Genomic DNA, 20,354 nt, shown 5'->3' with positions numbered 1-20,354 from the left:
GGTCTACAAGTCCATTCAAGGGCAAGAGAAAAGTTTAGGATTATTTTTTAAAAGTGTATGTATGTGTATATATATATATACACACATATATACATATATATGTATATATATATATGAACTATGAAAAGAATACTACAACACCACAATCAATAAATACTTAATTACATGCCTACAAAATGTAATATTATGTCAGCCTCATTTGTTAAATTAATATTCATAAAATTTTCATTATGCTTAGAAACAATCTGCAGTTTAGGCTTTCTTTCTTCACAAAAATTCCAAGTGTAAATGAGAAACTACAGCCAATAGTGAATTAAGTAAATTGTTCATAGCTTGATTGCTTTGAAAGCAAAATTATTTCTTACAGGTCTTCCAAGTGTTTACAGCCAAAAAAAATTACATTTCCTGTAACATTTTATTTTTTTAAATGATGTAGGATGGAGCCTCCAAAGGAAGTGTTCCTAGATCTTTAAAACAGCACTGGCCAGCTTTGTCCTGAATCTGCAAAAAAGGACCATTAAAGGCCTTACCGAATCCAAGTTCTTCCCACAGTGACTGAAATGTTGTTGGTCTTCATTAAACTGTAATTACATCTGGAGGCAACACTTTCCACACTATGAGCACAGGATCTGGAGTCAGACTGCTCATGTTCAGATCTTTTCTCCATAATTCACTGTGCATCCTGAGGGAAGTGGCTCAACCTCTCTGAGCCTCATTTTCCTTATCTGTAAAATAAGGAGCATGATAGAATCCACTGTAAAAGGTTGGGAGGATTAACTGAGTTAATACATGTAAAGCATTTATAACTATGCCTGGCACAGAGTAAATATTGAATAAATGTTATTCATTCACAGAAACGTGGATCTGCCCTAAGAACCCTATCCAACTGTTTGATCATTTTTACATCTTTCCAAGGTGAATGTGCACAAAGGCAGGCAGAGACGCTTCTTCAATCAGGTTTCGCCCAGGCAAGGTCAGGCCGTGCTTCCAGGCAGAACAGTAGTGGGTGTTCAAGGCCAGGGAACAGATAGGAATTGAGCAGAGAACAAGAAATCCAGGGCACAAACAGCATGTTCACAACAGAGACTCTTGCCCTTCGGTCTCTGAAATGCTTTTCTATCCCTCCCCTCAAGGTGGATTATTTGTGCCTATGGAGAGAAAAGAGAGAAACTTTGGAAAACTACACGGTTAATTAATCCTCAACAAACTGCATAGTTGACCTGCAGCAAATGGATGCTTCCTACAGAGGTGACAATTATTTGAATGCAAATTAAGTAGTTTATATGCCCTTAGCAGAGGGAGATAATTCCTTATAAACATCCATTTTGTTAGGAGGGAAAGGAAGGGAGAGAGAGAGGAAGGAAGGAGGGGAGAGAGGGAAGGAAGGAGGGGAGAGAGGGAAGGAAAGAAGTGGAGGAAGAAAGGAAATAAAAGAAGGAAGAAAGACCCTAGAACCAAAGAATCTGTAGTATGACCTCATTTGTAAAAAGAAGAAAAAACAGAATTTGAACTCCACTTTTGATGTTCCATGTGTAAATGCATAGAAAAAAGACTGGAAGAACATACACCCAATTTTAGGGAGCACTACCTCGGAGAGGAGCACAGATTTTTAGTAGGGGGCGCTATGGTAGGAGGACAGTGGGAGTGGAGAGATGCCCACAGTCTAAAGAGAGCAAAACCTGGTGAATGAGCTGGGTCCCCCAAACCTCAAACTAACTCACAACATGGCCACCCCCCACTGGAGGCCTCCCAACCAGATCTGGGTGTGGGAGTGAAACAGCAAGGAATTCTTGCCAGGGGAGAAGAAAACCAATCTGCATCTTACAGGCTAAGCAGCACCACTAGGCAAAGATGGCAGGAAACAAGCCAACTGGTGAGAAGTCCACGTGTCCAGAAGAGCCAAATAAGCTCCTGAGAGCCCCCGTAAAGCAAGCACACTTTCACATCTCTCTCCAACCGAGTATCTACGATAGTAAAAATCCCAGGGTAGTCTGCATTCAACTTACCTGTGCCTAGAGTTCCAGATGTGTAATATTTGTAGGCTGGAGAAAGCCTTAGCATCTCTGTCATCAAGGATGTGCCTGTCCTATAACAGCCAGGTGAGCGAGCATCTCAAATTCACCCCATCCTCCTGTAATCCTCATGGTCTTCCTACAGGTACATCTTGAACACTCATCACCACCACAGTGTGCTAAGCATTTGTACAGTCAGGCCAATCAAGATGGCAGTTCTCAGGGCTTCCCTGGTGACTCAGTGGTAAAGAAACCACCTGCCAATGCAGGAGACACAGGTTTGATCCCTGATCCCAGAAGCTCCTACATGCCTCAGAGCAACTAAGTTCATGCATCACAACCTTGCTCTAGAGCCCAAGAGCCACAACTACTGAGCCCACGTGCCACAACTACTGAAGCCTGTGCGCCCTAGAGCCAGTGCTCCGCAGCAAGAGAAGCCACAGCAATCAGAAGTCCAAACACTGCAACTGCAGAGTAGCCCCACTTGCTACAATGAGAGAAAAGCTCACACAGCACACAGCAATAAAGACCCAACACAGCCATAAATAAATAAGTTGGTGGCTCTCTTGCGCTCTGTGCATCCCCTTCCCAACCAGTCTCTGCTTCACCTGCACCCTAGTCACACGACTGACCTTCCCTCCTAATCAGTACCTGCCTGCATACTTGCCCTCTGGCCCCAGCCAGGGGTTGTCCTCATCAATCACTGTTCAGATCAGAACAGCGCCACTACGATAGTTTATCAAAGGGAAAACATTGGCCCAGGTGATTAACCGGAGGGGCTATGAGGGATGTGCCACTCTGCTGGTTTCCCTGGTAACTGGTGAGCCAACCTGATGTCAGTTCCCACTATAGACTCCTTCTCCTCCACCAGAGCAGCAAAGACTGCTGCTGTGTCCTGTCTGCTGTCTGCCTTACACGGTCACCCCAGGACCTTGCTTCAGAAGTTTAAACATTCCCTATCCAATAGATCACTGAGGTCTCAGTTGCCATCTCTAGGCTCTTCCTTCGGTTGTGTGGCTGGGCAGTGACAAGGGTTTCAGGCCTGTGGGGTGCAGCCCAACAGCATTTTATTCAGAGATGAAGAAGACACAGTCCTACCCCTGAGAGAGACAATGAAGTAAATGGGCAGTTACGGTTCAGTGGTTTTAGGGCTACAGTCTCAGGAAGCACGGGGTAGTATGGAAACATAGCGTGGTGTGGGAATGTACAACAAGTACACCTACCCCAGCACACCTGGAGTGGAAGACGTGGGTCAGGAGGTGATTGACCCTGGGCAGAGCCTTGGAAAGGGGGGAACAAGGAGAAGGCCAGAGCTGATGTGAATGAATGGGGATGCATGTCCACGTTCCTACATCCCCTTCTGCCAGCTTTCCTGACCTCACTGATGGCCAGTGAAACTGCAGTCTCTTTGCCACACACAGTGGGCATTACCTCACTATTCATTGTCACTGAAACCCATTGAGTTTCATCTGAACACAGTTTCATACAGGAACGTGGGCAGAACTGATTAGCCCCTATTAGAAGCCTGTCACCTCACTCCACCTCTAAACTGTAGCTGAAATAATTGGGTTCTGTTGTCAGGGAGGCTGCTTTTAGGGTGGGCAAGACTAAGTAATGCTGCTCTGATAGACTCTGAACCATCGATATAATGACTTTATTTGAAAAACTTAAACTTTTATGCTCAATATAGTAATACCTGTCTTGGCATTTTCATTTGTATTTTCCTTCTTGAACTAGTAGTTCCCTTCCTTCCCATTCACCCACGTCTGCCTTCTCCTATGACTTGAGTCACTCATGCCTTATAACATTGCTTTTTGCTGTTTTAGTTGCTAAGTCATGTCCAACTCTTTGTAACCCCATGGACTGTAGCCCACCAGGCTCCTCTGTCCATGGATTTCCCAGGCAAGAATATGGGAGCGTGTTGCCATTTTCTCCTCCAGGGGATCTTCTAGACCCAGGGATCGAACCCGTGTCTCCTGCATTGGCAGGCAGATTCTTTGCCTCTGAGCCATCCAGGAAACCCACCTTGTAATATCAAGTGGACTCAAATAGGTTTCCAAATCTCCTTTTTAAAAAACACATAGGGCATCAGTCTACATCTGGGCATTAAGATGGCAAAGAACAGAAGGAGATCAAGAAATCTATCTTTTTATTCCAATTGACAAATACCTATTAAATACTTTCTCTGTATAAGATGCTGTACTAACTATTAAGCAGAATGCAAATACATATAGGACATCTCTCAAGATCCTGACAATTGGGAACAATAAGACCATTGTTTAAAAAGAAACAAGCAGAATAAGGTGGGAACAAGTCACAAATAACAGGTAGGCATTCCAAGAAAGGAGATCATTGTCTGAGAGGCAACTGCAAAGTTCCCCCAAAACTGAAAGTGTAAAACTAACACTCAAGTCTTAATGAGATTCAGCATGTTTTAAAAAATACCTTAAAGATAAAATATTGCTAGGAACAAACACTGGATAAATAAGGAAATTCTTTCAGTATTGTTACAGATCCAAAGTTGAAGCAATTAAATTGGTATATACATGGAAGGCATTAAATTAGCAATGAAACAGACTAAACAAATGTCAGAGGCAACTGTGGGGACCCACCCAAGATACGCAGGAAAGCAGACACCTTGGCCCACAGATTCTGGGTGCACATAGTGGGGACATCTCTCCAGTAGAGACTGGTGCTCTGAACCTGATATCCTTAACTATTTTAAAAGTGCAGCTCACCCCCACAACTACTTTGCTGTGATTACAGAATAACCTAGAAGCTTTGGAAAAAATTTGACCTTCTGAGTATACCTTCCTATTGAGACACAACACACTGACCAGAGAATGTACCTTGGTCCCAAAAGGACTTAAATTTTTCATTATAAATGAACAAAATATCATACTAGATTCCTTTTGAATCGCTCATGAAATTGGTCAATATGAGTCTATCCAGAGAGACGGATCCATTCTAGGTGTGCTTAGCCTAAAAGCTAATAATAGAAACCAATGCAAATTCACTGATGTAAATGGCACAAGCTGCCTTCAACAGTGGATTTTGCAATCAAAATAATGAACTTATGCAGGAAGAAGCCAAAGTAGCTTTTTTTCCTAAATAAAAAACTAGGATGATCTGAATTCAGTTAAACATAGAAATGAATCTTAACTGGTAACTAGAGTTACAACACATTATGAGATCATTATAAATATCTTGGAAGAAGAGTTACACAGTTTTAAAATAATAAGCTTTTGATGATAATACATTAGGGAAAAAATTTCAGAATGTGCCAAAAACAGGAGATCCAGGGGGGAGGTACTATCAGAGTGCAAATGTTTTTGAATTTCTTAGGAAGAGTTAAGACACTGATTCATTTTTGGAGTTGATAGACTAGGAAATGTAAATTTAAATATACTACTTAAAGATAAAAAGATAACTGTAGACTATTTGACTTCCAGTTGCAGCTAAAATGGAGTAAAGGGGACCAGATTTATCTTCTGCATGAACCTACCAAGAAAGCTAGACAAAATCTATAAAACAAAGGCTTTCCTTGTAGCCCAGTGGTTAAGAATTCACCTGCCAATGCAGGAAACATGGGTCCGATCCCTAGTCCAGGAAGATCCCACATGCAGAGAGGCAAGTAAGCCCATAAACCACAGCTACTGAAGCCCTCAGGCCTAGCACCTGTGCTCCACAGCAAGAGAAACCACCTCAGTGAGAGAGCCGTGCACCACAACTAAAGAGTAAGCCCTGGTGCCACAACTAGAGGAAGCCTGCACCCAGCACCGAAGACCCAGTGCAGTCAAAAATAAAACAAATATTAAAATATGTATGGTGGGTGGTGGTTTAGTCACTACATCATATCCGATTCTTGCAACCTTATGGACTATAGCCCACTAGGCTCCACTGTTGATGCTGGGAGGGATTGGGGGCAGGAGGAGAAGGGGACGACAGAGGATGAGATGGCTGGATGGCATCACCGACTCGATGGATGTGAGTTTGAGTGAACTCCGGGAGTTGGTGATGGACAGGGAGGCCTGGCGTGCTGCAATTCATGGGGTAGCAAAGAGTCTGAACTGAGGCTCCACTGTCCATGGGATTTCCCAGACAAGAATACTGGAGTGAGTTGGCATTCCCTTCTCCAAAGGATTTTCCCAACCTGGAGATCAAACCTGGGTCTCCTGAATTCCAGGCACATTCTTTACCATCTAAGTTATGAGGGAAGCTCCATTTAAAAAAAAAAGTGTGTGTGTATATATATATATATATATATATACACACACATATAAGTTCAGTTCAGTTCAGTCACACAGTCATGTCTGACTCTTTGTGTAAGGTCACTCCTCCTCATTTCCCTGACCCAGCTCTGGTTCAGCCATCATCCCCCAGGATGGTCTCTCATGCAGTCTCTCTCAAGTTCATGCTCACTGACAGCAGCTGAGAGGTGTGCCGGAGGGACAGGGTACAGCGTTTTACTGTGTCCTATTGCAAACCACTTCAGTTCTCCCTGAAGCCCTCTGGAAACTGGCAACATGGGAGATACAGGTTAGTATATTGTGATTCCAGTTTGAGAAAAACTTCCATAATAGAGATAAACAAATATGCAAGAAGGAAGCCAAGTTTGCAGTGTTATAGGCTGAATCATTGCAGAAGGCAATGGCACCCAACTCCAGTACTCTTGCCTGGAAAATCCCATGGACGGAGGAGCCTGGTAGGCTGCAGTCCATGGGGTCGCTAAGAGTCGGACACGACTGAAGCGACTTAGCAGCAGCAGCAGCAGCAGGCTGAATCATGCCCCTCAAATTCACATGCTGAAATCCTAACCTCCAGTACTTCAGAATGTGACCGAATCTGGAGGGAGTGTCTTTACAGAGGTAATTAAGTTAAAGTGAGGTCATACAAGTGAACTATAATCCAGTGTGACTGGTGTCCTTATCAGAAGAGGAAATCTGGACAGAGATATATGCACACACGGACCAAGGGGCATCCATGAGGGGACACAGTGAAAAGGGGCTGCAAGCCAAGAACAGAGGCCTCAGAAGAAACCAACCCTGCTGACACCTTGATCTTTGACTTCAGCCTCTAGAATAGTAAGAAAATAAATTTCTATTGTTTAAGCCACTCAGTCTATGGTACTTTATTATGGCAGACTTCACAGACTCATATATGTTGTGAAAGTGAAAGTTGCCCAGTGGTGTCCAGCTCTTTGGGACCCCATGTACTATACAGTCCATGGAATTCTCTAGGCCGAAATACAGGAGTGGGTAGCCTTTCCCTTCTCCAGGGGATCTTCCCAACCTAAGGATTGAACCCAGGTCTCCCGCACTGCAGGTGGATTCTTTACCAGCTGAGCCACAAGGGAAGCCAAATACATGTTGCAGAAGCCAAATATTAGCCTCGTGTGCTGCTAAGTCACTTCAGTCATGCCCAGCTCTTTGCAACCCTATGGAAGATAGCCCGCCAGGCTCCTCTGTCCATGGATTCTCCAGGCAAGAATACTGGAGTGGATTGTGCTCTCCTCCAGAAGATCTTCCCAACTCTGGGATCGAATCCACGTCTCTTATGTCTCCTGCATTGTCAAGCAGGTTCTTTACCACTAGCACCACCTGGGAAGCCCAATATTAGCTTTACAGAGACCCTATGTTCAAGCTGACTCAGATGAAATTGCTTCCTGCCTCCCTCCTTCCTTCAATGCCAGAGGGCCCTTTGACTCCTCTGTGCTCCTCACTCCTCAGCCTGGCACTTTCTGATGTTTGTTCTTACATCTATTTTTGTTATGCCCTTCTTGAAAGCACCTTGTTGCCCAGTCAGGCCCCTAAACTTAAAACCACATGAGATCTTCGAGGCCCGATGCTGGAACTTCCAACACAAACTTGAAAGTTATCCTGAGTGGCAGGGAATCTGGAGGGGCTGAAATGCTCTGGGGTTTCACACTGTTGTTGAATGTGCACGTTTTTTTAAAGGTGATAAGAACCTTTCTAAACAACAAACTTTCTTACTAAAAGTCTCACAGTTCTTTGTGGGATTTGAAATATTATGATAGATGGAACTGAATTAAGACTAAAGGAGAGAAAATGATGAAGCATGAGCAGTAAGGTGTGGGTGTTTGGAGCTCTTCACTTATTCCACAAACGTTTATGAGTGTCTATTACATGTAGGCACTGCAGACCCTGGAAAGCAAAACCTGTATAGGCCCTGCCTTCCAGAAGCATCTAGCAGGGAAAACATAAACTGACACAAATGTATAAATATATGAAATATGCATATACATCTATGTACATGTGTAATATAATATACAATAACAATCCATACAAAGTTCTGTGAGGACTAAGTCCAGGGAGGTTTTTATGTTTTTTTTTTTATTACTGTAAAAGTTCCATAATATACAACATACTATTTTAACCATGAAGTGAAGTGAATTGAAGTGAAAGTTGCTCAGTCGTGTCTGACTCTTTATGACCCCATGGACTACACAGTCCATGGAATTCTCCAGACCAGAATACTGGAGTATGTAGCCTTTTCCTTCTCCAAGGGATCTTCCCAACCCAGGGATCAAACCCAGGTCTCCCATGTTGCAGGAGGATTCTCTGACAGCTGAGTCACAAGGGAAGCCCAAGAATACTGCAGTGGGTAGCCTATTCCTTCTACAGTTGATCTTCCTGACCCAGAAATAGAACCAGCATTTCCTACATTGCAGGCGGATTCTTTTCCAGCTGAGCTACCAGGGAAGCCCATTTTAACCAGAGCTAACTGAACTGAGTTCAGTGGCACTAAGTACACTCACACTATTGTACAACACTCTCCATCATCTACCTTCCGAATTTTTCATCTTCCTAAACTGAAATTCTATTCCTATTAAACACTAAGTCCTCATTCCCCCTCCTCAACCCCCATTCCAGGCCCCTGGGATCTACCAAAGTACTTTCTGACTCTATGAATTTGACTATTCCAGGTTATCTCGTATAAATGGAATTAAACAATACTTGTCTGCAGTTAATGCATATTGGAAAGAAAGTGAAAATGTTAGTCATTCAGTCATATCCGACTCTTTGAAAACCCAATGGACTGTAGCCCGCCAGGCTCCTTTGTCAATGGAATGCTCCAGGCAAGAATACTGGAGTGGGTAGCCATTCCTCTCCAGGGGATCTTCCCAACCAAGGGATCGAACCCAGGTCTCCTGCATTGCAGGCAGATTCTTTATCATCTGAGCTATCAGAGAAGCCCCAATGTATATTCGAATGTGTTTTTAAGGTTAACTTGATATATGTCCTACAAACAAGTTGCACCTTCTTCCCCCTCCCCACACGGTGCTATACTGTAGGTTCTCGTTAGTTATATATTTTACACATAGTAATGTATAGTTTTGAGAGTGAGCATAGCTTGTCTGCTCTAGTTTAGGTGGGCAAGGAAGGTTTGCCTGGGAGTGACCTTTGAGCTCATGCCATGTAGAAGCTGTGGCCTCTCAGCTAACACTCCCCCTACTTCACTTCCTCTCCAGCACCAGGACCGGAAGCCTGAGGCTGCATTTTGCACACTCCCTGCCAGCTGGTTCTGCCAGTGGGAGGCACTGGGAGGAGACTGAAAAGTGGATGAAAGGGAGAAGTGATCCTTTTTCCTGATTCCGGTGGCAGCGTCAGCAAGAGCAACAGAGGCAGTGACAAAAGCAGCAGTGGCGGTAGCGGTGGTGGTGACGGCAGCAGCAGGAGCAAGGGAGGGCTCGGGGTTCCTGCTCCGGAGGCCGGTTCAGCACAGCCGCACAGTGGTGCACTCTGGTAAGGCATGTTCACTTTGTGCAGCCTCCTTAGAGGTGGATGGCCAGTGGCCTCCTCAAACGATCAGTTTTTGCTGTTCCACTGTCCCGAGACCTTCGTTACCAATTTCCTGGGTTAAATTCCCTCTGTTTAAAAAACCAAGAGTAGTTTTTGTTTCTCCAACCAAACTCATGCTCAGCTTCTAAAACAGCCCCAGGAAACTGACTCAAAAATAGGTATCTGGATTGGTCATCTGAGCGATCTTGGCTTGAATGCAGTGATTACCTCAATGCCAGTGAGAAATTGGGATGCTGGTTTCCATGGTACACAGCAGCAAATGGTGACTTAAATTTTCACCGTTGGCCGCTTGGGAGGAAGTGCTTATGGGAGGTGAGGCTTGAGGAGACCAAGTGGTGGCTGTAAGTCACCATTTCGGTAGGAACAATGATTAGAAAGGCTCTGGATGAGCTGGCTGCTTTCTGAACACACTGGTGAGTTACATTGAAAAAAAAAAAAAAGACCAGTTCAGGGCTTTACTATCTTAGTTAATGTCAGGATTGAAAAGCGAAAGTGTTAACCACTCAGTCGTGTCCAGCTCTTTGCGGACCCTATGGACTGTAACCTACCAGGCTCCTCTATCCAGTATTCTCCAGGCAAGAATACTGGAGTGGGTAACCATCCCCTTCCTTCTCCAGGGGGATCTTTCTGATCCCAGGGATCAAACCTGGGTCTCCTGCATTGCAGGAGGATTCTTTACCATCTGAGCTAACAGGGAAGACCTAATGTCAGGGTTAGAGAACCATAAAGTTTCTATTACAGCAAAAGAGAACCTCTTGTCTTATAGCCATGGAGCCAATCGAGCTAAAACATCAGAGCTCAAATTCAATCCTGTCGGCTGCAGAATTACAATGAATAGATTCACCACGTCTCTAGTGTGACCTCTGAGTCTATAATCAACCAATAAAGCCATGGCTCTAGGTCTTGGATACAGAGGTGAACAAGACCAACAGCACTTTCACCCTCAGAGAAGTCTGGGCAAAGATCTGGAGGAAAGGCCTTCTAGGGAGATGGAACAGCAAGTGCAAGGACCTGAAATGAAGCCAGCTTGGTTTGTACGAGAGACAGAAAAAAAGGCCATCGTAGCTGGAGTGAAGTGAATGTGGAGGGAAAGTGGGAGAGGCAACAGGGGTCAGGTCTGGCAAGGCCATGGTGAAGATTTGTGTTATTCTGGTTTAATAAAAGTTAATGGAAGTTCAAGGAGGTGGAATATGGCAATACAATTTTGATACCAAGCCCCTGGGTCAGCAGAGATCCCACAGCCCCCAAGAAGACAGTCATTACTTCATATGTCAGCTGCAAGTTCAAGGGTTCTGAGGCCACCCACACTTCTGAACAACTGGCTAAAAATTCAGGAGGTTCTATGACTCCCTCAATTTAACCAGAGCAACTGACAGAACTCAGGCAAGCACTAGACCTACACTTGCAGTTTTATTATAAAAGATACAAATCAGGACCAGTCAAATGAAGAGACACATAGGGTGTGGACTAGGAGCATCCCAAGGAATCAGGATGAGTCACCCTCCCAGCACATGGATGTGCTTATCAAGCACTGATGCTCATCTAAGCCTCGGGGTCCAGAGCTTCCAGGTCCAAATGACTCCCATCCAGAGCCATCTCATTAGCATAAATGATCAAGACCCACCATGAATAACAATAGCATTTTTATCACCTGGGAAATTCTAAGGTGTTTTAGAAGCACCAAGCCAGGAACCTGGGACAAAGACCAAAGAAATTCTTTCTTATCCAACCACAGGAGAGTGGCATAATCTGAGTTAAATTTTAGAAGGAGCATTGCAGCTGCTATATGGTCCTATACAAGTCAACACAAGACATGGAGCTTACAGTGACCTTCTAACCAGATAGTCTCTGGTCAGACACCTTGGCTGTCCCTGACTGCCTAGTCTCCCTTGGTCCCTGTCCATTTTCCAAACCTGGCTTTCCAGCTTCCCCATTGATTCTAAGAGCTACGTAAGACCTTGAAATACATAGTCTGCTTAAACAAACCAGAGTTGGTTTCTGTTATTTTCTACCGAGCACCCTAAGCACTGCATGCTCTCTTTCTATCATTAGGTTTCCATACTCTCTTCCACAAAGGAAAATGTGGTTGATCCTCAGCTCCTAAGTTCACATGTTCCACATCCGAACACTCAGACTGCTTTCAGTTTCATTTCCAAGTTCCTGGGAAAAGAGTCTGATTGTTTCATTTGGGTCAGATATACTCTCTTAGTCCAATCATACATAGCTTAAAAGGCTGGGTTATGTAGCACAAACATCACCAGGGGGTGGCTAAAATTATTACAAATAGACTAGATCTCCAAACATTGTTTCCTGCATATAGGTGGAATTTAGATAGCTGGGGATAAAAAGTATGAATTGCAAGGAGAACATGAGCTGACGATGCATAGAAGCTGGAATGGTTGTGGCATTTTCAAAGAACAGGAAAGATTCTGGCCAAATCACAGAAGAGGGATCTGATGAGACGTGGAGGAGGCGTGGGCTTGGCTATGAAGGGGGAGGTCCTATTATGGAGAATCTAGACACTTGGCAGAAAAGTTTCTACTTGTGAAGAAAATGGGAAGCCACGCAGGTTTTCTTGGCTGAAGAAAGGTCTTATAAAAGTATTACCTCAATAGTAGCAGCAAGTTGGATGGGAGATGATGGTGATAGAGATACAAGTTTTTAAAAAACAGAATACACTCATTTACTTCATATGGAAAAATGAGAGAAACAAATCACAGTTATAAAATCCAAAGTTGTTAATGAGAGAGAGCAGTAAATCTCAAACTTAGAAACAACTGATAGATGAATGCCCCATAAAAAAGAACAGCCAGTGGCACCGTGTGTGCTTTCTGCGCTTGATCCTGTGATGGTCCCTGCCTCTCAGGAGGTAATAGCATGACAGAGAACCACCAAATCTAATGACCAGCTCCTTTCTTTTTTAAAAGGCGGGGTGGGGGGGGGGGGGTGGAATCTTGCATTTTTGCTGACTCAGCTCCATTCACCACTAGGGGAAATTTATTCTTCATATGCACACAGAGCCTTGTTAAGAGCCTCTTCTCCCTCTTTCCTCTCATGTAATTTTTGTTCAGTTACCTCAGGAAAATGTCTCTTGTGTCCCCTTTTTTTCCATTTGTGAGTCAAAGAAAAATGACCGTAATCATGAATGATAAGTTTAAAGCAGTACTAGTGATATATCCATGTGAGGAAAAAGGAAGGCCCTGCATTTGGGAGTGAAATGTAATGTCATCAAGAACCAATAGTAGCAAATTAGAAGGCCTGCGAAAGAGCCCAAATTTCCCTTCAGACTCTCCACTATAGTACCAATCTATATTTTCATTCTCCTTTAATGAAATCTATTTTTCCACAGGCATTATCATTTAGTAAGAATGAAAGCCTTTCTTCATCAATTTTAAGGATGAGAGATTAAATTACTTACATAAATGTTAATATTGCAGTGCAAACATTTTTTTAAACTAATTTTCCTTGCAAATATATGATATGGCATCAATGTTATAAGCATAAATGGCATTACTGGGCCAGCCCGGGTACATAGTTGCATTTATAATGACATTTTAGGAGAAAAATACATTATATCTTAAAACAAACAGGCTCTCTTTGATTTCTGGAAATCTAAATTTTGAAAGTTTAACACTGTTTAACTCAACAAAAGATTCTAACGGGAAATACAAAGTTATACAATTATTTTATGTAGAGTAATGGAGAATTCCAACATGCATGTTTGATGCACGTGACTTTCCTTTCTCACCACTTTATGTTTTGGTATTTGTTGTTTATTTGTTTATTGTCTTTATTTGTTGTTCTGAAGTTGTCATGATGAGTTCAGCTAGCCCACAGAGTGAAAAAAAAAAGATGAGCTGGAGGTATGAGTTTTGTTGCATGAGTTTTCTAAATATATTTATTGGTACTCCTTAAATTAGGCTCGAAGCTGGTTGTCTCTCAATTTAGAGCATCTTCCCACTTGCTTTAGCACCATCACGATCTCACTTTTATTGTCTGTATAACCAGATGCAGCTGCATTTATTTACATTTTTTAAATGAATGAAACTCTTAACTTGTTGACATATTGGAGAGTCTAAAAATGTCCCATTTAAAGTCATCCTCACAACTACATCCGCATGGATGGCAGTTGAATTAGCCCCACTTTGTAGCAGAGTTGATTTTCAAGAGAAATGTTTACATGGAAATAAAGGATTTCGAAAGCCTTATTATTGGATGACACAGAAGAAACTATTTTTGTTGCATTTCAAGTTTCCAACTGAAATTTCAAGTCAAGGCCATGAGACAAAATCTACAGGAACAAAATGAAATGGGAATACAGCTGCGCTCCCGTTTCAGACTTCCCATAGGCTACTTCTCCACCAACTAAATCACCTCCTTTTGAACTTCTGGCTCTGGTGAAAAAAGATCAAGAATTCTTTTTTTCTTTTTAGCTGTGTTGGGTCTTAGTTGCAACATGTGGAGTCTAGTTCCCTGACCAGGAATCAAACCTGGACCCCCTGCATTGGGGGTGCAGAGTCTTAGCTGCTGGACCACCAGGAAAGTTCTAGATCAGGAATTCTGAAGCTATAATATATACTTCAACACCAGCCTCTCAGTGATCCACACTGTAGGATTTGCTTAGTATTCATTCATTTGCTAATATTGCAGAGAACCCACTATGTATAGTCAACACTATGGTTTTTCCAGTAGTCAGGTATGGAGAGTTGGACCATAAACAAGGCTGAGCACCGAAGAATTGATGCTTTAGAACTGTGGTGTTGGAGAAGACTCTTGAGAGTCCCTTGGACTACAAAGAGATCAAACCAGTGAATCCTAAAGGAAATCGATCCTGAATATTCATCGGAAGGACTGATGCTGAAGTTGAAGCTCCAATACTTTGGCCACCTGATGGGAAGAACTGACTCACTGGAAAAGACCCTGATGCTGGGAATGATTGAAGGCAGGAGAAGGGGATGACAGAGGATGAGATGGCTGGATGGCATCACCGACTTGATGGACATGAGTTTGGGAGTTGGGAGTTGGTGGGAGGGAGAGGGAAGCTCTGGGAGTTGGTGATGGACGGGGAAGCCTAGCATACTGCAGTCCATAGGGTTGCAAAGAGTCGGACATGACTGAACTAACTGACTAACACTATGTATGAAGGTGGCTCAGTGGTAAAGAATCCGCCTGCCAATTCAGGAGATGGAGGAGACTGTGGGTTCCATTCTGGGGTTCTATCCCTGGAGGAGGAAATGGCAACCCAGTCCAGTGTTCTTGCCTGGGAAATCCCATGGATAGAGGAGCCTGGCAGGTTACAGTCCACAGAGTTTCGAGAGTCAAACACGACTTAGTGACTGAGCATGCACACACACTACATGTGAAGCTCTAAGGGATGGACACAGAAAGGAATAAGATTCAATGGCTGCCCTTGAGAAGCATAAAATCTGGACAGAAGGCAACTAGCTATAATATAAAGCAATGTAAAAATAAGAAATATAGGAGAGGAGTAAGAAAAATACTATGGAAAGATGAAGTCAGGAATAATTGATTCCAATTAGGTGGCCCAAGAAAGGCTATATGGAGATCTAGATTTGAATGGAAGCTAGGAAGATTCTACAGACAGTATAAAAACAGAGATTTTCATGACTCCTCTGGTGGTCTGGTAGTTAAGATTCCATGCTCCTAAGGCAGGGGGCATGGGTTCAATCCCTGGGTGGGGAACTAAGATCCCACATGCCTTATGGTGTGGTCAAAAGAAAAAGCATAGAGGTTTGAATGGCAAATTCAGGGAAGGGTGAGGAGTGCAGTGTGACATGTGCAGGGCCAGAGATGGGCATAGTGGGTGAGGAAGCTCAAAAGACAGATCAGGGCTCAATCCTGGAGGGCCTTAAAGCTACAGATAGGAACTGAGCCAGATACTTTGGCCAAGAAAGAGCCACTGAAGATACTGAGGGGGTAGAACTGTCTGACCTGTTTATAGGAAAATAACTCATCTGACAATTAAGAAAATGGACTGGAAATTTAATATGTCAAAAACCTACTGAAATAATTCAGAGAAGAGTTAAGTACTTAAATTAGAGCAGAACCAAGGTAATGGAGAATTCCAAGGTAATGGAGAATTCCAACATTGAGTTGGCATCACCAACTCAATGTCCATGAGTTTGAGTAAATTCTGGGATTTGGTGATGGACAGGGAGGCCTGGCATGCTGAGGTCTGTGGGGTCACAAAGCATCAGACACGATTGAGCGATTGAACTGAAGGTAATGGGTGGATGAATCACAAGCTAAAATTAAGATTGTGGGAAGAAATATCAACAACCTCGAGATATACAGATGATACCACCCTGATGGCAGAAAGCAAAGAGGAACTAAAGAGTCTCTTAAAGATGGTGCAAGAGGAGAGTGAAAAAGTTGGCTTATAACTCAACATTCAGAAAACTAAGATCATGGCATCCAGTCCCATCACTTCACAACAAATAGATTGGGAAACAATGGAAACAGTGACAGATTTTATTTTCTTGGGCTCCAAAATCACTGCAGTCGGTGACTGCAGCCATGAAATTAAAAGATGCTTTCTCCCTGGAAGAAAAGATATGACCAACTTAGATACTATATTAAAAAGCAAAGACATTACTTTGCCGACAAAGGTCCATCTAGTCAAAGCTATGGTTTTTCCAGTAGTCATGTATGGATGTGAGAGTTAGACCACAAAGAAAGCTGAGCCAAAGAATTGATACGTTTGAACTGTGGTGTTGGAGAAGACTGTTGAGAGTCCCTTGGACTTCAAGGAGATCAAACCAGTCAATCCTAAAAGAAATCGATCCTGAATATTCATTGGAAGGACTGATGCTGTAGCTGAAGCTCCAATACTTTGGCCACCTGATGGGAAAAGCTGACTCATTAGAAAAGACCCTAATGCTAGGAAGGATTGAAGGCAGGAGGAGAAGGCGATGACAGAGGATGAGATGGTTGGATGGCATCACCAACTCAATGGACATAAATTTGACCAAGCTCGGGGAGATAGTGAAGGACAGGGAAGCCTGGTATACTGTAGTCTATAGGGTCGCAAAGAGTCAAACACAACTGAGCAACTAAACAGCAACACAGATACAGATATGAGCGTTGGACCATAAAGAAGGCTGAGTGCCAACGATTTGATGCTCTCGAATTGTGCTGGAGAAGACTCTTGAGAATCCCTTGGATTGCAAGGAGATCATACCAGTCAATCCTAAAGAAAATCAACCCAAATATTCATTGGAAGGACTGATGCTGAAACTGAAACTCCAATACTTCAGCCACCTGATGCAAAAAACTAACTATTGGATAAGACCCTGATGCTTGGAAAGACTGAAGGCAGGAGGGGAAGGGGATGACAAAGGATGAGATGGCTGGATGGCATCACTGACTCAATGGACTTGAGTTTGAGCAAATTCCGGGAGATGGTGAGGAACATGGAGGCCTTGCGTGCTACAGTCCATGGGGTTACAAAGTGCTGAACATGACTTAGTGGTTGAACAACAACAACAATCAAAAGTTCTTAGAGATTCCTACTTACTGTTATTACGACCACATCAAAAAAACTGAACATCGTCTCCCCTTAGTAATGGAAGTATGGTCCTAGCTTTCCTCCATACACTTGCTCAGAAGAAATTCAGAAACATCTTCTACTGGCCAGTCAGTTAGGTACTGAAACCTACCAAGTCCTTGAGACTTTCAGGGGGTGAATTAAGAAGGGAACAAATGCAGGAGTTTGGCAAAGCAGAAGTTTCAGACTTTTCCCTCTCAATTATCTGACTTCTGTTCTTAGATCTACCCTACTTTAGTTGATGAAATGAAGTCCCTATTGCTTATCGTGGGTGAAAATGATGACTAGCCATACACAATCCATCAGGGTAGCTGAAATTGCTCAGGCATCTCCTTGTACCCCCAACTAGATGGCTGTTATATAGTGACTGCTGTTATACACTTTTAATGTATACAGTGCTTCATAGCTAAGGAGCACTCTTCCTTACACTGACTCATCTCCTTCTCACCACATTCTGGTAAGAAAGATACAATTTCATTCTCCCTGATTCTCACAGACAGAAATCTCTTGAAGATTTCTCTCAGGATTGCATTCGGGTCATCTTTTCATGTCCTTCTCTAGCTCATTTTCTCTATTAACTGGAATCCAGCTCACCTTCTTCCCCTTAGCACAGGATTTTTTTTTTTTTTTCCTTTCTAACCTCATCCCTGGTCAGTATTCTCCTTCTGGCAATCCTTTCCTCTGAGCTAACAGTCCACCATTATCTGTCCCATTTTTGTTAGGTTTCTCTCCCTCTGCCTCTGCCCCCATTGCCCTTGAGCTTTAAAAGCAACTGCATTAGAACTTAGCATTCAGAGACAGCTATTTCTCACATAAAAATAGGTGCCACCAAAATGCAAATAGGATCAAAATGGGAACTTTTATACCAGGCATATCCTTGGACGAGCAAATCAAAACTGGGGGAAGGGTAGGCTGCTGAGAACTGGCTCTCTGCCCCCATCTGGCATGATCTCTGCACAGTCTCAGCCCCCATCTCTTCTTGAGAACCCACTCTCTAAACTGCTTCACTCTTCTTTGTAGCCCAGGAAAGCTGACCTTTATAGGCTCCATGCCAGCTGCCCTCCAGCTTCTGGTTGGGTGAAGCAAACAGGTATCAGAGGATGGAAGAGGAGAATGAGCAGATGTGTATCCCCTGGTTCCCTCCCTGCCATGCAGATCCTGTTAGACAGCCACCTCCTACAGCCACAGCTACTGCCGTCCCTGGCTCCGGGGAGTGCCCCTCCCTGACTCGTTTAGGTCAAGGGGTGGTAATGGCACCTTCCACTACGAACTGCAGTTGGTAGGAGTCATCCTTCATCATCCTTGTTAGTTTCCTTGCCCCTGTCCACCTTTGTGTTTCCCTTCATTAACGTCTCCCCAGTCAGCACATCTGAGGGTGACCTGCCACACAGGGTCCCTTCACAGAGCACACGGTGCTCAGCAACTCCCCCCACACCCCCCACAATGATAGCAACAACTGCAAATACCTTAGCAATAAACAATTAGCTAAGTTAACCCAACAGGGTGCAATGACCTAGAGAAATGTATCTTAAGGCAGATAAACACTGGGGAAAGAAAAAATGTTTTCATTTCCTAGGGCTGCCATGACAAAGGACTACAAACTAGGTAGTTTAAACCAATAGCAATTCATTCTCTCACAGTTCTGGAAGCTAGAAGTCTGAAATCAAGGTGTCAGCAGGGCCATGCTTCCTTAAAAGGAAGGGGAGAACCCTTCCTTGCCTCTTCCAGGTTCAGGAATTGTTGAGGATCCTTGGCTTTCCTTGGCTTGAGCTGGAGCCCTTCAGTTTCTGCATCTGTTATCACATGACCTGCTCCCTGTATGTCTCCACTTTCATGTGGCCTTTTCCTCATTTAGTCCTGGTCCAAATTCCCCTCTTCCATAAGGACATCAGTCAAGTTGAACTATGGCCCACCATAATGGCTTCATTTTAACTTGATTACATCTACAAAGATCTGATATCCAAATAAGGTCCCATTCTGAGGTCCTAGGGGTTAAGATTTCAACATGTCTTTTTAGGGGACACAATTCAACCCATAGAAGATGGGTTCAGAAGTATAGGCTGCTAGATGTCTGTGACTGCTTCACGTTTCTAAAGAGACCAAAGCGGCATGCTGTCTACAGCTGATTAGTACCTGCCAACACAGCACCTGTGCCTGCCTACAGGGCTCAGCGTGGGGGATTTAAGAAGACACCAGCCGCCTGGACTTGTTCGCTGCAAATTCAGTACGACTTGTGAGCCAAAATATCAGCTCCTCTAATGAAGCTGTGAAAAGGTGAGAAATGTAATAGGTCGTGTTTGTGAAAGACTTGAGGAAGCTCCGGGGGAATCCGCTGTCTATGGTGATGACCTATAATCATAGGGGCTATATTTAGACTCTTCCATTATAGAAAATGATACCACGTTTGCACTGGTCTTAACATGTTTATTTTCCTTAACATGTTTTTGAGTCCATTACTGCTTCTTTCAAAGACACGAACTCGAGAAAAAGAATCTCTGTTCTGAGTCCACAGACTTGCTACTTGGGTGTTCCAAGCTGGCAACTGGTATTTTTAACAGTTTTTTTTTTTTTTTTTAATAGAATCAAGGGACAAAAGTCTGGTGATATCTTTAGATAGACTGAAAATCTAGAATTCTTAAATCCCAAGCTATAAGCTACAATTCTCCCTTGCTTGACCCTATAAAATCAACTCAGTGTTTCTCAACAAGCTTTACCACCCTAGAGCATTGCCCGAACTCCTCCACCCAGCGTTTCAGATCCACAGTAGTCTCAAAAAACCACATGCACATCTTATATCCAATCATGTCGTTCTTTTTATTTATTTCTTCAGCAAATAATTTAGTCACCTACTATTTGCTTAGCAGGCATTGCAAACAGCAGGTTCAACTGTGTCTCCCAAAAAGATGCACTGAAGTTCCAACTGAACCAGGACCTGTAAGGGAACCATGCTGT

The 20,354-nt window shown here is 43.4% G+C and overlaps 1 protein-coding gene across 6 annotated transcripts in view; it reads right to left on the bottom strand.

The window, feature by feature from the left end:
* Positions 1-20,354, bottom strand: part of CNIH3 (cornichon family AMPA receptor auxiliary protein 3) — a 276,611-nt gene that overhangs the window by 175,938 nt on the left and 80,319 nt on the right. The window contains exon 1 of one of the 6 annotated variants that reach the window (XM_027564552.1): positions 531-725. The exons of the other annotated variants lie outside the window; for them this stretch is intronic. The gene's annotated coding sequence lies outside the window, so the exon portion shown is untranslated. Of the gene's footprint in view, positions 1-530; positions 726-20,354 lie in introns of those variants that run through there. 6 annotated transcript variants of the gene reach the window in all.

The sequence above is a fragment of the Bos indicus x Bos taurus genome, chromosome 16 (genome assembly GCF_003369695.1).
Source record: "Bos indicus x Bos taurus breed Angus x Brahman F1 hybrid chromosome 16, Bos_hybrid_MaternalHap_v2.0, whole genome shotgun sequence".
In the NCBI taxonomy this organism is placed as follows: Eukaryota; Metazoa; Chordata; class Mammalia; order Artiodactyla; family Bovidae; genus Bos; species Bos indicus x Bos taurus.
Note: the sequence above shows the minus strand (reverse complement) of the source record. Positions and strands in the feature narration are given on the sequence as shown.